The sequence below is a fragment of the Meleagris gallopavo genome, chromosome 4, assembly GCF_000146605.3.
Source record: "Meleagris gallopavo isolate NT-WF06-2002-E0010 breed Aviagen turkey brand Nicholas breeding stock chromosome 4, Turkey_5.1, whole genome shotgun sequence".
NCBI lineage: Eukaryota > Metazoa > Chordata > Aves > Galliformes > Phasianidae > Meleagris > Meleagris gallopavo.
Window position 1 is genome coordinate 13,254,041 of NC_015014.2, and position 13,454 is coordinate 13,267,494.

General features: G+C 42.6%; 1 long non-coding RNA gene across 1 annotated transcript in view; it reads left to right on the forward strand.

Annotated features, from left to right (window-relative positions):
* Nucleotides 1–11,915, forward strand: part of LOC104910546 — a 195,746-nt gene extending 183,831 nt beyond the window's left edge. The window contains exons 4-6 of the long non-coding RNA XR_004159485.1: nucleotides 7,505–7,643; nucleotides 10,348–10,596; nucleotides 11,226–11,915. This is a non-coding gene — a long non-coding RNA (uncharacterized LOC104910546). The remainder of the gene's footprint in view (nucleotides 1–7,504; nucleotides 7,644–10,347; nucleotides 10,597–11,225) is intronic.
* The last annotated feature ends 1,539 nt before the right edge of the window (nucleotides 11,916–13,454 follow it).

Genomic DNA, 13,454 nt, shown 5'->3' on the forward strand with positions numbered 1-13,454 from the left:
TGAGTGAGGCTAAAGTAATGCCCTTCATTTTTCTAGACTCAGTTTTTCTCTCTAACCACTCTCCCTTTGAAGCTATATAGAGACTAGGGAGATAAGGGCATATAATCTTGAATTTTGCACAGACAAAACCAATGTTATGTGAATTTTTATATTTCTTCTACATAAAATAAGGCCAAGTTCTCTGGAATCTATTTCATTATGCATTAAATAAATCTGGATAAAGAATGGATTTGTGTCTCAGTGAACAATGCCAGGAAATTGTAGTTGAGCTGATGATACTGAGGTTGGCATTGCCTTTTCATGCTTCTGCTTTTCCAGCTGCAAAATGAGAGTAACGATAGTAGTATTTCTTTAAAGCACTTGAAGGTGTTTGGCTGAGAACTTCTGGCTATATTCTGTAAGGGGCACTTCCTTACTTTCCAGAAACCTTCTCAGACTTCCATTAAGAGGAAAAAAAAGAAAAGAAGACATTCAGCTTTTTGTGCAGCCACTTGGAGGCTTCAGTGTCACTAGACCTATGACTTCTCTTCCAAGGAGTCACAAGAGGTGATCTGGTCCTTTTTCAGCCCTCAGTATTGCTAGAGAAACTAGAGAAGGTCGTGATTTTTGCCTCCCAGCGGAAAAACCAACAGCATTGAAGCTATCAGGGAGTGAGTGTAACATGGATGTCATGGGCTTAGAAAGTTCACTTTGTGTGGGGCTGTCCTAATAAAAGATGTATCTTGGAGTCCCAAGAGAGAGCTAAGTGCTGTTTAGAATGTGGTTAAATTAATTAAGGGATTAAAGGAGGTTGGTACTAAGAACAGCGGAGAGCTGTTACTAATGGCATAGGACAGGGGTTCAGAAAGGAACAGGTCTGACTACACCGTTACATAAGAAACAAAGGAAAAAGAAAGCAAGTTTGGTTGGAGTGTAACAGTTCTGCATTTGTAGGGGAGGAAAATAAAGAATCTGAGAAAACTTGTTAGATTTTTTTCAGTTTCTTGATTACCAGAGGGAAGATGTGCTAATTATCAGCAGGGTTTTGTTGCTGTTTTTTTTTTTTTTGAGCAACTGAGAATTGGTAAATGAGGTTTCAGAAAAGTAGCTGTTACATAATCTATAGCAGTGAAACATCCCGAGGTTTTTGTGTGACTCCCTTGGCATGGAGTCAAGTAGGGATAAAGAACTTATGTTTCTTAAAATGACTTTTTCAACACACTGAACAGTTCTTGAGTCTCATGGGTACAGTCTAGCCCAGACTGACATTCAAGTCGCATCACAGGCTGCTGTCCCAGTGGAAATGGGAATAAGCAGACAACTTCCATTAGAGGCCACTGTTGAGATTACTGCAGTGTGTCAGAAGTACTGTTTGCATTCCAGAGAGTAATTGTATGTTGCTAGAACATGTCCCACTTTGCTGCATGGGGGAAATAGTCAATATTGCCTTGCTGGGGGAAGGAAGCAGAAATGCGTACTACAAGTGGGAAACACTTTAGACCAGTGTTGCTATCTCTTAGTATATCATCAGTGAGAGATTTCCTTGTCTAATCTTTAAAAGCTTGTGCGCTTCTATTCTCAATGATTTACAGCTTTGCATGTTTTTCATCTTTTCAAATCAGAATTGTTATTTGGATTGTTTCTCTGATGCACCTTTAAAAATAAGGTTTTTTAAAACTTCAACTTTGGTAAACCATCTCACTGCCTATCAGATTTTGTTATGAAGCATCTTTATCCCCGTGGTCTGTTATTTCTTAATTTCTTCTTGCTGTTTAGACTTTTCTCTTTGTTTGAACCCACGAAATTCCTGTCTTCGCACCCTTCAAATATTTGTAGATCTTATGTAAAGCTTTTCTATCTTCTCTGTGTTTTAGGTCTCTTGGGGTCTTTGGGTGCCTGCCCTGTGAATCCTTGTTTGTTTTTCCCACATTAAGGTGATGGGCACCGAATGAACAGTCCTACTGTGGTTCTCTCCTTGCACATCTCGGTTCATCTTTCACTTATGCCTTCACCTACTTACCCTAATCTCTCTCATTTGGCAATGTATTGCCAAAGCCATCGGCAAATTTGTTCTTCGCCAACACTGTTCACAGGCAATTTCTGAAAGCTTTTTTGCCCTGCTCTAGTGCCAAAATGTAGGTTAGCTAATACAAACTCTTAAAATAGATTAGCGTAGATAAACAATTGAAATATTTATTAGGTAGTGGAAAGCTTTTAAGCTAATGGTTGTGCATTCGGAGGCAGTTGTGAGGATGGGAAGACAGGAAGAGTACCTGGGTAATTTCTGCGCCCGCAGACAAGCTGCCATAGCCCTGGGCCGTTGGCATTTGGTATCTTCCAGCTGCTCTGCCTTGCGCTGGAGGACCGACCTCCATGAAGCAGCTGCAGGGTTGATGTGAAGCTGCGGTTGCGTCTCGCTCCCTGCCTTTGCCAAGCCTTCTGAGGCAAGAGCAAGTGATCAGCTGCACTGCCTCCCCCAGCACTGCCGCTTGGGAGGTCGAGGGCACACGCCTCGCACAGCCCTTCCTAATCGTGCTGCTAACCTCAGCGGCTGTTCACGGTCCCTTTGCTCTTTCTGTATACGGGTGAGTGACCCGCAGATTCACTTATTTAGCCTCACCTACATCTCTCGCAGTGTTGCCAAAGCTCCAGTGGAGTGTTGCGAAAGCTGCTTTGCCATTCATGCTTCCTTTTTGACAGAGTTGTTACTGTTCCCATGTCACATCTTATAGTGCACACACGTGGCTGTGTCATTGACAGATTGCACGTTGCTAGCCCAGCACACTAGATTTTCTCTTCAGATATTGTGATATCTTTTGGACTGCTTTGTAATCATATGTATTTTCAACCTGGGAAGTGGTGAAATTCGCCCACTTGCTGGTGCTGCAGATTGGTGATACAGCACTGCCTTTGGCAGAAGGCAACGCTGAAGTTCATAGAAGCAATTCAGCTTTTATGCAGTAATAACTAAAGGAAAAAATATATATAATATTTACTGGCATATTATCCTAATTTTAAGATTGGTCTTCACTGAAAGATAAAATGAAGAGAAATGCAAAAGGAAAATTAAGTAATTAATGTATACTTCGCTTCTAGCTTTCACTTCATTTGATTGTAAATTGTTTGCAGTAAAACTGAGAAATTCATAGCTTGAATAAAGCCCTATAAATTTCTTCAGTATCAGATTTAATTGAGGAGGAATTGGGTCTCTAACCTTCATGGAGTCTAACTGTAGCTGGATGCATTCCTAGGGGCTAATTATCCATTCCTCCATATCATTTGCTTGAACTCTCAATTGCTCACTGCTCAGTGCACATTGGGTGGATGCCGGAAAATGTCTGAGAACATGTGAGATGGAAATGTAGGCAGGAAGGCGTTCTCGCTACCAAACACTGATCTCAAAAGACGCTGCTTCCCACAGCGGGCCTACGAAACTGGAGTGGCTCTCAAAGACATCCACGGCTCTCCGAGGGCACTGCAAAAATGTAATCCTCATCTGGCAGAAAGGGAGACAAGGATTGCACTGAGTAGGCCCTTTGCATTTCATGGGAAGGACAGGTAGAAATAGCTATTTCTCCTGAAAGGGAAAAATACCATGTGAGCTTCATGGTCTGTTGTCTCTGTGCCTCTTACCTGGGTGCAGGAGAAGAATCTTAAAATGTAAGCAACGTGCATTTCGGCTCGGTGTGAAGTATTGGCACTGTCATTTTGTTGCTTTTATGACTGAGTTGTGATTCCTTCCTTTTTATCACAGAGCTAAAAGAATGGTATGTCCTGTGAAGCAGACTCTTTTGTCTCACTAAATTGCTTTTACCTAAATCACAAATTGGACAGAAAGAACAATTTTTAGGGACAATATTCTGAATTTTTAGAGAAGAGCTATGGAGAAAGAGGTCCTTTTATCTTCAGTACAGCCGTGGGGGGTGGCAGGAGATGGCTGCAGCCAGTCTGCGTGCCCACTGGTATGGGAGGAGGGCCCTTCCGTCCTGCCAAAAGGTGGAGCTCCAGCTGTGTCCATAGAAGGCTGGTTCAGGTGTTAATTAAGAGAGCAGAAGTTGTTTGGAGGGTCAAAGGTGAGGGGAACTCTTGTCTTCCTATCAGAGCAGTTTTATTTGTCGTGTGCTGTCGGATAAGTCAGATATCACAAGGGAGGAATGTGTGGGGTCTCTAAGAGCACGATGTGCTGGTAATAGACCCATGGGTTTTTCTTGTCTGATGCACTCCTTCTGTCTGTGGGAAAGCTCCTGTTGCCTTCACTGCCGCTTTAGCTGCTGCTTTGTGCAATGAGGTGGCTGCCCAGGCTGTGCGGGGTGAAGCTGTCAGTGGGGACAGCTCCTTCCCTCAGGAGTTCAGGACACAGCGCTGCTCACATGCTGTACTTTTTGGGCTTTGAACCTCTGCCTAATTCTGACTTATTTTCCCTGATGCAATGATTCTTCAGCCCTCAAAGGATAAGCAGCAAAACCAATGTCTTGCCAGCTTTGTTCTAGCCATGGAGAAACGTGGCAGTGGCTGTTCTGCCTATTTGTAAAACAGTGGAAACAAAAGCAAAATGCTTGAATAAAATGAGCAAAAATGAAAACGAAGCGTATGGTAAATGCTTCTTACCTTTCTTCATACAGTCTGTGAGTACAGTATGCATTGAGCTCATACTGGGTAGGGGTGGGCATGCATTTGCAAGGAGGGGAGGTCACCTGCAATTGGTAATGCTGTTATTAGGCTGAAATGAAACTGGGAGATGAAAGCTGTGTGGATTTGGGTTTGAGCTTTGTTTGGTTTGTTGCTGTTGTGGTGCGTTTGGTTGGTTTCACTGCCTTCTGTCCAGCAAAGACCAGCATGTCTTACATGAGCCTTCGTTGCTTTGGACAGTTTGTGTCCTTCTTACTGGTTGTTGATCTCTTTGGATTAAGTTATGGTGGCTTGACACTATGTAGAAGCCAAACCTCAGAGAGGTGCTGCACGTCCCTGGCTTTTTTTCAAGCAGGATATACAGCGTGTCACAGCTAAATTTCACCATCAGGGTACCCAGTGCGTGGCCACATCCTACGCTGGCTCTGGAGCTTTTATTGCCTATGCTGTCATTGTGTATTAGGAATTAGTGAGGAATGTGTGCTAGATTGCTTTAGACGTGCTTTGTGTATGATTGCTAACGTGCCCTGACAGACCGCGCTGCCCCAGCTGTGCTGCCGTGGTACCACCGGAAGGAAAATCCGCCACTGCTGTCGAGTTCGGAACATGGCTTCGTCTGCAGCCTCCAATCCTTATTTCTACATGGCTTTGTCAGACAAAGAAGCACTTGTTGGGATGATAGCTTCTGTAGTTACATTGGAGACTTCTTACCAAATGATCTTCCAAATTCTGCAGATATACAGAGAATCATGCATGTTTCTTAGTGAAGAATGCTTTCAAGAATGTCTTTACACATTCGATTTCCGAAGGAGCAAGATAATACGTGTTTTTGTTTTAATGAGGGCTAATACATTTTGCTTAATGAGGATTGAATTGGGCAATCCTTGTTGCTCTGTTGTTTGTGAAATTAGTGGTAAACCGGGCCATGCTCAGAGGGCCTGATCCCACTGCTGCCGGACCACGTGGGTTGTCTGTGGGCTGTGGAGAGAGGAACATTAGATCTTTAATGCTAAAGCAGATAAATGATTTTTTTTTTTTTTCTAGAGAGCTCTGCATTTGCTTCCCATCCGTCTTATCTATCTCCTGTGCACCTTACATCTGTAGAGTGGTGTGAAAAAGACTCCAGTGTGCCAGCTCAGATGTTGGGTGGATGCAGGAGGGAGAAGCTGGCTGTGACAGCTTTAATGAAGGAGAAGGGCTGGGAGTGGGGAAAGATGAGGAAGAGAGATAAAAATTTGAAAAATGGGACACGAATGGTAAAGCATGAAAAGAAAAGCACAGGGACAGGACAAAGCAGAAAGCAAAACGAAGGGAAACTGAAGTGTAAGTGCCAAAGAAAAGAGAAAATGAGGGAACAAAGCAGAGGAAAACAGTTTGTCGCAAGATTTTATTGTTGTTTTTTTTTAAGTATGTAAAGCAAGAGGTGTTTCAAGATGTGAGTGTGTTTATTTAGAAACGAATGCATAATTGAAACCTTTATAAAATACCTTTTAAAAATAAGTTGTAATGCTGACTTTCTGAACTGCAGTTGGAGACCTGTGGGGCTGTATCCCATTTGGCACACAAACAGATGGCTGCATTAATGGCTGTCTCACATCTGGGGGCATTCCTCCATCTTACTGCCCCTTTGCCCCAGGTTCTTCCTGTTCTACCTTTTGGTCAAAAGTGAAGAGCAGGGAGGTCTGCTAGCTGCTGGTAACAGGTGAACCCAGGCAGATCAGTTACTTGCTCTTGAAATGTAATAGCAAATTGTGTGGGATGGGAGAATGGGGACCAGGAACATTGTGCTGCTGTGTTGGTCTGGATGAAATGGGATATCACAAGTGTGGCAGTAGTCAGCAATATAGTACAGAGGGCATCCAGGGCATGTCCAAAGCACATGCTAAATGTGCATTGGTAACGCCAGCAGAAAAATATCAAGAAACTTTTCCACTGGGGACAGCAGTAGAATGTTTCTACAAATCTTGATTGTTTGGGAAAACGTGTACGGTGTATAATAGAAACACTGACTCCTGTAAGCTGAGAATCGACAGGAGGGATGCCAAAGCAGACAGGTAGCATTAAACAGTCTGATGGAGACTTTGGAGTCCTTCTAGTGTGCAGCTTTTGAGTTCTTCATTTTTCAGAACTATAACATGAATGTTCAAATTCAGCAATTAAATGTAACAGGAAACCTAAAAGCAAATGGGGGTTTGAAAACAGAGGGAAATGTTCTACTCAGATCTTCTGCATATCATGGTAAAGGGAACATACTTTACATTGCGTATGTGTCTGCAAAGCTGCGGTATTATTAGAAATTCATTTCAAACCAAGAAGCTCAAAATAAAACTACCGTTTAGGAACACTTCTACTGCTCAGCTTACCACACTGAAATTTACAGCCAACTAATCTGAATGCCTCAATTCCTTAGAAATCTTTGAGCCTCTTGAAGGTGTAAGCATCTTCCCACACTGTCAGATTTGAATATTTAATCTAGAGGCTGAACTGAGTCAAAACGCAGCTCCTTTGGCAATGGAAACTGCCTTTGAAGTTTTTGGATCTTCTACATTCCTTGTTTCCTGTTTTAAATTAAAAGAACAAAGCGTTCTCGGATAACGCACCGCAAGCACCATGTGAAACCTGCACTCCAGCTGGCTGGTGCAGCGAGCCAGGCGTTCCCCTGCCCATCAAACAACCTGCCCCGGGCATGAGAAGTTTGTGCAAGTCAGAGCTAACTTGGTTGGTTGTGCTCTCGACTATAGGCCAGCCAGAATGAGTACTTCATAAAGAATGCTCATGTCTGTGCTTTGATGAGGATGTTGAAATAGTCAGTTGTTGTAGAACTTGCATTGATGACTTTTTTTTTTACAGAAGAAGCCCCTAATTCATTGCACCTGTCTTTCTCTGTTTTTCATAGGTCATTTCTGATGCAGACCTTCCATGTTTGTTCCCTGTCTACAGACCACGAGCTCTCTCAGGTTCAAGGAAGCAAGACTCACGATCCTGCTTACAGAATGTGCCTGTTTTGCAGTCATGGAGGCACCCGGCCAGATGAGGTTTGTGGCTTTGTGTTTGAAAAATTAAGGAATCGAAATCAACTTGAAGCTTGTCTGATTGCACCAGGCCTAGAAGATTACTTTCAGTCTAGTCTCAAGGTGGAAATCTTTTCAGCAGTGCTGATGACTAATGTCTCTCTCTGGGCTAACGATGCATTCTCATCTTCATGGACTCCCTTGAAGCATTTAGTGTTAGACTGAGATCATGCTGTCCCTGCACAAAGCGTTGCAGAAAGTTCAGAGCTGACTTCTGCAGCGCAGAGAGATGCAGAGGACTCATTTTCTTTTACCAAAATCACTGCTGCTGTGTAGGGTTGTGACTAACCAGCTTGTGAACAGGGATCAGGTGGATGATGCTGGATCTGAGCAAGGCAGGGGTGAGGACAAAGGAGGAGAACTGGAGGATGCCTTTGGCCAAGGCCAAGTCTGCTTACCCTCTGTTGTCCTGTACAGTGTGTCATTTAAAAACACCACTGGATTCTTCTGTGCTGCCTAGCTCTTGTGTGGAAAGCTCTGTGATTAATGAGTTCTGCCACTTCTGGTTAGTGGGAGATTGTCTCCTAGCCAGATGATGCTTAGTCATGATTTTGGAGGACTCTTCTGCCCTGCCTGGGCTAGGGCAGTGCAGTATGTATGTGGGCATAAAGCCATTGGATTGTAGGCGGCTGCAGTCGCAGAGTGCTGCAGCGTTTCACTCAGCAGTGTGCACTGTGGTAGCACAATGCACCATTTCTTTTCTCTGAAGTATTCCTGGAGCTACTGGGCCATTTGGCAAGCTGATCAGGGAGCCTGAAATGGCTGCTGGGTTTTTGGGGACAGCTAGTTTGGTCAGATTGTTGCAGAAGGGACCTGAAACAGCTTTTCTGTTAGAACAGTTATTCACGAATCTGCAGTGATGATTAAAGAAACGTGTCACTGGAAAATGTTTGAATATATGCAGATTTCAGAAGGCAAGTTGAACAACCTAATATACATCTCATATTTATGGTGTATAGTCAAGCTTCATCAAATACTTAACATAGTCACACAACATGTGTGCCTTTGCACAGTATCAAGGTGAGGGAGAAAGGCTTTAGGTAAAATACCAGGAGATGGAAAGATAATATTCCTACTCGCATTAAGGATTCAGCGGTCAGCATAGTTGGATATTGCCCTTCAAGTAATTCCCAGTTGTTTGGTCAGAGTGACTCAAGTCATTTTTCTCATGACTTTTAACAGTCTGGATCTTTAGCCTCTCTCTTTGCCGAAAGTAATGATTTTCTTTTCTGAGTGATTCAGGTGCTGACTTCCCGGTAGAACATTTTGGCCAGACAGTGAGAGATGATATTTTAAACTGGATTCCATGAGCAGATCAGAACAAACTCCCCTGAAAGCATGCTGAAAGACAGATGAAGGCATTTGCCCTTTTATCTTTGGCAAAACCTCCATAGTGCTGGCTGGTGGATTCTGTTTTTCTGTTCCTGATGTTTGGATGAAATCTGGCTGCTTATCAGGAGTCATGAGTGCTGCAGGAGAGGGTTGTTGGAGGCCTGCTTGGCTGAGGTCTGGGTTATGCCCTTGCCAGCCATTAGAGGTGTGAGCAGAAGCCTAGCTGTAGCACCACTCTGTTGGTCCCGAAGACCAAATGTCCACAGGCATGTATTTTAGAGGTGTTTAATCAGGAGCTGCTGCTCATACCCCAAAGGAATCCTGCACCGTGCTCTGCAGGGAGGCTCACAGAGCTCTGCTACAGGTTGGTGTAGATGCAGATGTGAAACATCAGGTTTTAGCTCCTGACCAAGTAAATGTATATGTGAGACCACGGGAACAGCATCTTAGAGGAGGCGGCAGTGCTAGTTCTGACTTAATCACTTCTAGCTAAAATCAAGGCCCAAAAAAGAATGATAGCTATTAAGAAAAAACATCTTTTAGAGTTGTTGTCTTGGCTTCAGACACAGTAGAAAATGAGGAAGCCCCTTCTGGAGCTAAAGCAGAAAGAAATAAAGGAATCAGTGTTAAAACAAGAGGCTAAGGCTCCAGAAGCTCACGCAATTATCTCTCCAGGATAGCTGCAGATATCATTATGCTATAATCCACAATGAATAAGCCACTAGATTTAAGAAGTGCATGCATACTGAGAGCCTGAAGCTGTTCCAGTCTTACACCAGTACTCACAGATACTTTTATTGGAAACAAATTACCCACCCAAAAAATCGAATCGCACCAAATGAAAACAATATGGTTCCTCAGCAGTCTCAGCTGGAGCATTTGCTGCTGAGCTAAAGCCTCCTTATGAAATGAACTCAATATTATCATCAGTACGTCAACATAAGGAGGAAATAAATAAGGAAACCATAAATAAGGAAACCATAAGGAAAAACTGCTCAAATGCTTCCTTACAAATGACATATTTGCTACAGGCCCATTTGGAAATGCTGTCACTTGAATAATTTAACAAATTTCTGCTTATTGAGCGACATTGTTCATGTGCCTTGTAAGCAACATGAATGCCTATGAACCCAAGCCAACTGTGTGGCAAAACAGAAGACTTTACAGAGCTATCACAATTTGCTTCACAGTTTTTTTATCGAAGGGGAAAAGCCTTTTAAACTGCACTGTGCTGATTTTTGTGTTTAATATGTGACATATTGACTTTGAAGGCAATACAGGGGGTTTTAATCTGCATTTGGGATGACAGAAGCTCTAAATGTGGTTTGCTCAACAGGTTCAAGCTGGTCTGCATTGATTTGAACTTAAGGTAGTGTTGGAACTGCTGTATTACCTGGAAGAACTCTGGATTCCGGTTAAGTTCATTTTGATCCCGGTCATATCGGCTGCTTAAAGTGTACTTACACACAGCTTGAGCCTGTCTGGATGCTGTTCTTCCTCTTCAGTCATTTCTCTCTTCTGCCCTGATTTGTATTCCTGCCCTCCAGCGTAACGTTATTCCGAAACCTCTCATTCTCCTGTGCAGGTAAGCAACTGCCTTTGCTCTTTGAAAACATGTTGTTGCAATTTTTACAAATTGTAGAAGAAAATTACACAATCTTAAAAGCTATTGCTCAGTTCCCTGCAGTAACATTTCATATTTCCCCCTACTTACTGCCGCAAGTAGTTCAGCCCAGGCTGATGCCCCATTCCCAGGTGGGGAGCCCTGCCTGCTTACTCAGCAGAGCAAAGTGCCCAGCTCAGGATCTGCACAGGGCTGAGCATTTCTCTCAGCCCAAAAGGTGCACACCTGAGCTGCTCCCTGAAGTTCTGGCTATCCGTACACTGCCCTTTTAGCTGAGAGGATGAGCTCTTTTGTTGTTTTTACATAAAAACTTGGATGATCGTAGTTTTGTGTTGCTGCAATTTTTTTTTTCTTAAGCACCAGCTCACTGAACAGATATTTACAATCTGTGGCTGCTCAGTGATGCTGTATGGCTTTTTAATCTCTAGAGGCCAGATGGAAGTGCACTCCTTCATCATTATTTGTTTTGCATAATGTGGGAATTGCAACTACATTTGAGTAAGCATTTGATGTATATTTTTCTGTTCCATGCATACACTTCCATATACTTCCTTTTTTTTTTTTTTTTAATGGCAGGTTTTTTTTTGTAGGGGAAGTAAATTGTATGTCCCAAACAGGAAAGATTTTGGCCCAGGAGATTTGAAGAGAAAGGGATGCTCAGCTGGTAGGTTTCTGAGAGCTGATGACTTAGCAGAGTTTCTGAAAGAACTGCTACCAGGCTGAACTTGAATGTTGTGGGGTTTGTGTCACTGTCCTTGTTTCAAGCTCTCCTTCAATCCTCACTTTGACTTTAGTTGCATTTGTGGATGTATTTTCCGCTGTTAAGACTGCAATCAACTGATTGAAATCCATAAATAATAACCAAGTTTCAATTTAAGATGCAGTAACAGGATGCTATTGGGATAACTTTTATGTACGTGAGAAGCTTTTTATAGCTCACTCCCCCCGGAGACCAATCTTGGCCAGCCCCTGGCAGTGGGAAGGCCCTGGCTCTACCGCCAGCTTCTTGCAGGCCAATCCCACACTGCACCAGCAGCAGGGATGCTCACACAGCCATCTGTGGCAGTGCTGCACCACGAGGCCTGCTGTGGTGCTCGGCTGAGCTTTAGGGGTCACAGGCAAGGTGGCATTAAAATAACTGCGAGAAACAGAAAAAGCAAGACAGACTAACATGAAAAAACACATTTTATTGCACTTAAGTTATAAGAAAATAAAATTTCTAAGTGAATCAAACCATAGACACAGTCCCTTTAAACGTTGTTTTCCTCCATCTTGTCAGGTTGTTACATAACTAAAATTAACCAACTGGAATCTGATTGTTTTAAATCAGACTATAAATAAAACAAAACAAAACAAAACAAAAGGAGGAGAAAAGATCGCCTAGGATACAGTGTTAAACCACTTTCACAGTTCAGCTTGAGTTGTGGCTCTTGGAGAATGAGGCAAACTGTTTGACTCTTTCATTTCTCATTTTGTTTGCATGTGACATCTTTACAAAAACCTAAGTTTTTGCTCTGTCAGTTCCTCCCAGCAATAACTGTAACAGTTGTTTTTTGTTTTTTTCCTCAAATACTGTAAAACACTAAGACTGACCAGCAACTTTATTTTCATTTTTGTATTTTATAATCTTTTTTAAAAATTTTGTCAGTTTTTTAAAATTTTTTAATGTTCATTCCATTCACCACAGCCCTCACAAAGAAAAAATTTCCCCACAGAACAGGCTGCAATAGCTTTGTTCTAAGGAATGTGTTTTAATTTTTGCCCAGAAAAAAAGAAAATAAGCTTTGCACACACACTCAATTCTTTATTTGCAGGCAAACTTCACTCTTTAATTGTCTGAAACTCTTCCACTCTCAGCCTCTTAGAGGCACAGTTGGCTCAAGTTTCAGTGGCAAAAAGTCTTTTTCTGTAACCAAACTAGAGCAAATTTGGAATTCAGTCTGGGACTAAAACGTCACAGCAGAAAAAAAATAAAAAAAATAATTTGCTTTTTCTTTCTTTCATTTAGCAGCATAAATAAGTTTGGCCACTGGGAATACAGTACAGGGGTGGGAAAACAATCCCGTAATTGAAGACCTACTTCTAGCACCAGCGTTGCGAATTAAATCCGTTAGAGGACTCTCAGAACCCAGGACAACTTGCCACCTCAGAGCAACTTATGCATTGAAGAGTGTAGATGGAAGCAACGGTAAGTAGATTAAACAGAGGCTAATACTGTGATTGACGTTGGCAATGGTTGGCAAAAAAAGGAAGAAAAGAAAAAAAAAGAAAAAGCTCTGATAAAACTGCACAAAACAATTCACAGTACTATTTTAGCTTTTCCACACCAGGAATGGACTCTCTTTGTTTTGCAGTTGGTTTCATTGCAGACGCTCTCTGGTTTTTGAAGTCAGCCGGCGACCGCTCAAGGAGGCAGGGAAGGGACCCTGCTCAGAGTGGGGCCGGGAGAGTGCCGTGCTGAGGGGCCAGGGGTACCAGCAGGCGTGCATGTGCAGCTTCCTTAAGGATCTCTGTAGTAAAATAACCTGGTAACAAGAACTGTAACTTTTTTTTTTTAACCTCCAAATTGCTCAAGGAAGCAGCTGGAGGAAAGTAAAGAAATAATTGCACCTGGTTTCATTTCAGAAGTTGTGTTTTTGCAAAGCTGCCCCGGTCAAAGGTGTTGCCATTTTATGTGACGAGACAGCAAATGCCTCTCTTGTCAGTTAGAGTTTGTTATCGTTGTCTTCTCCTTCGTAGTCTGTAGGTCTTTAGGATCTGTTGCCCCAAGCCAACATCCTGCACCACCAAGGACAAGGGATTTTTTTTCCTTTTTCTTT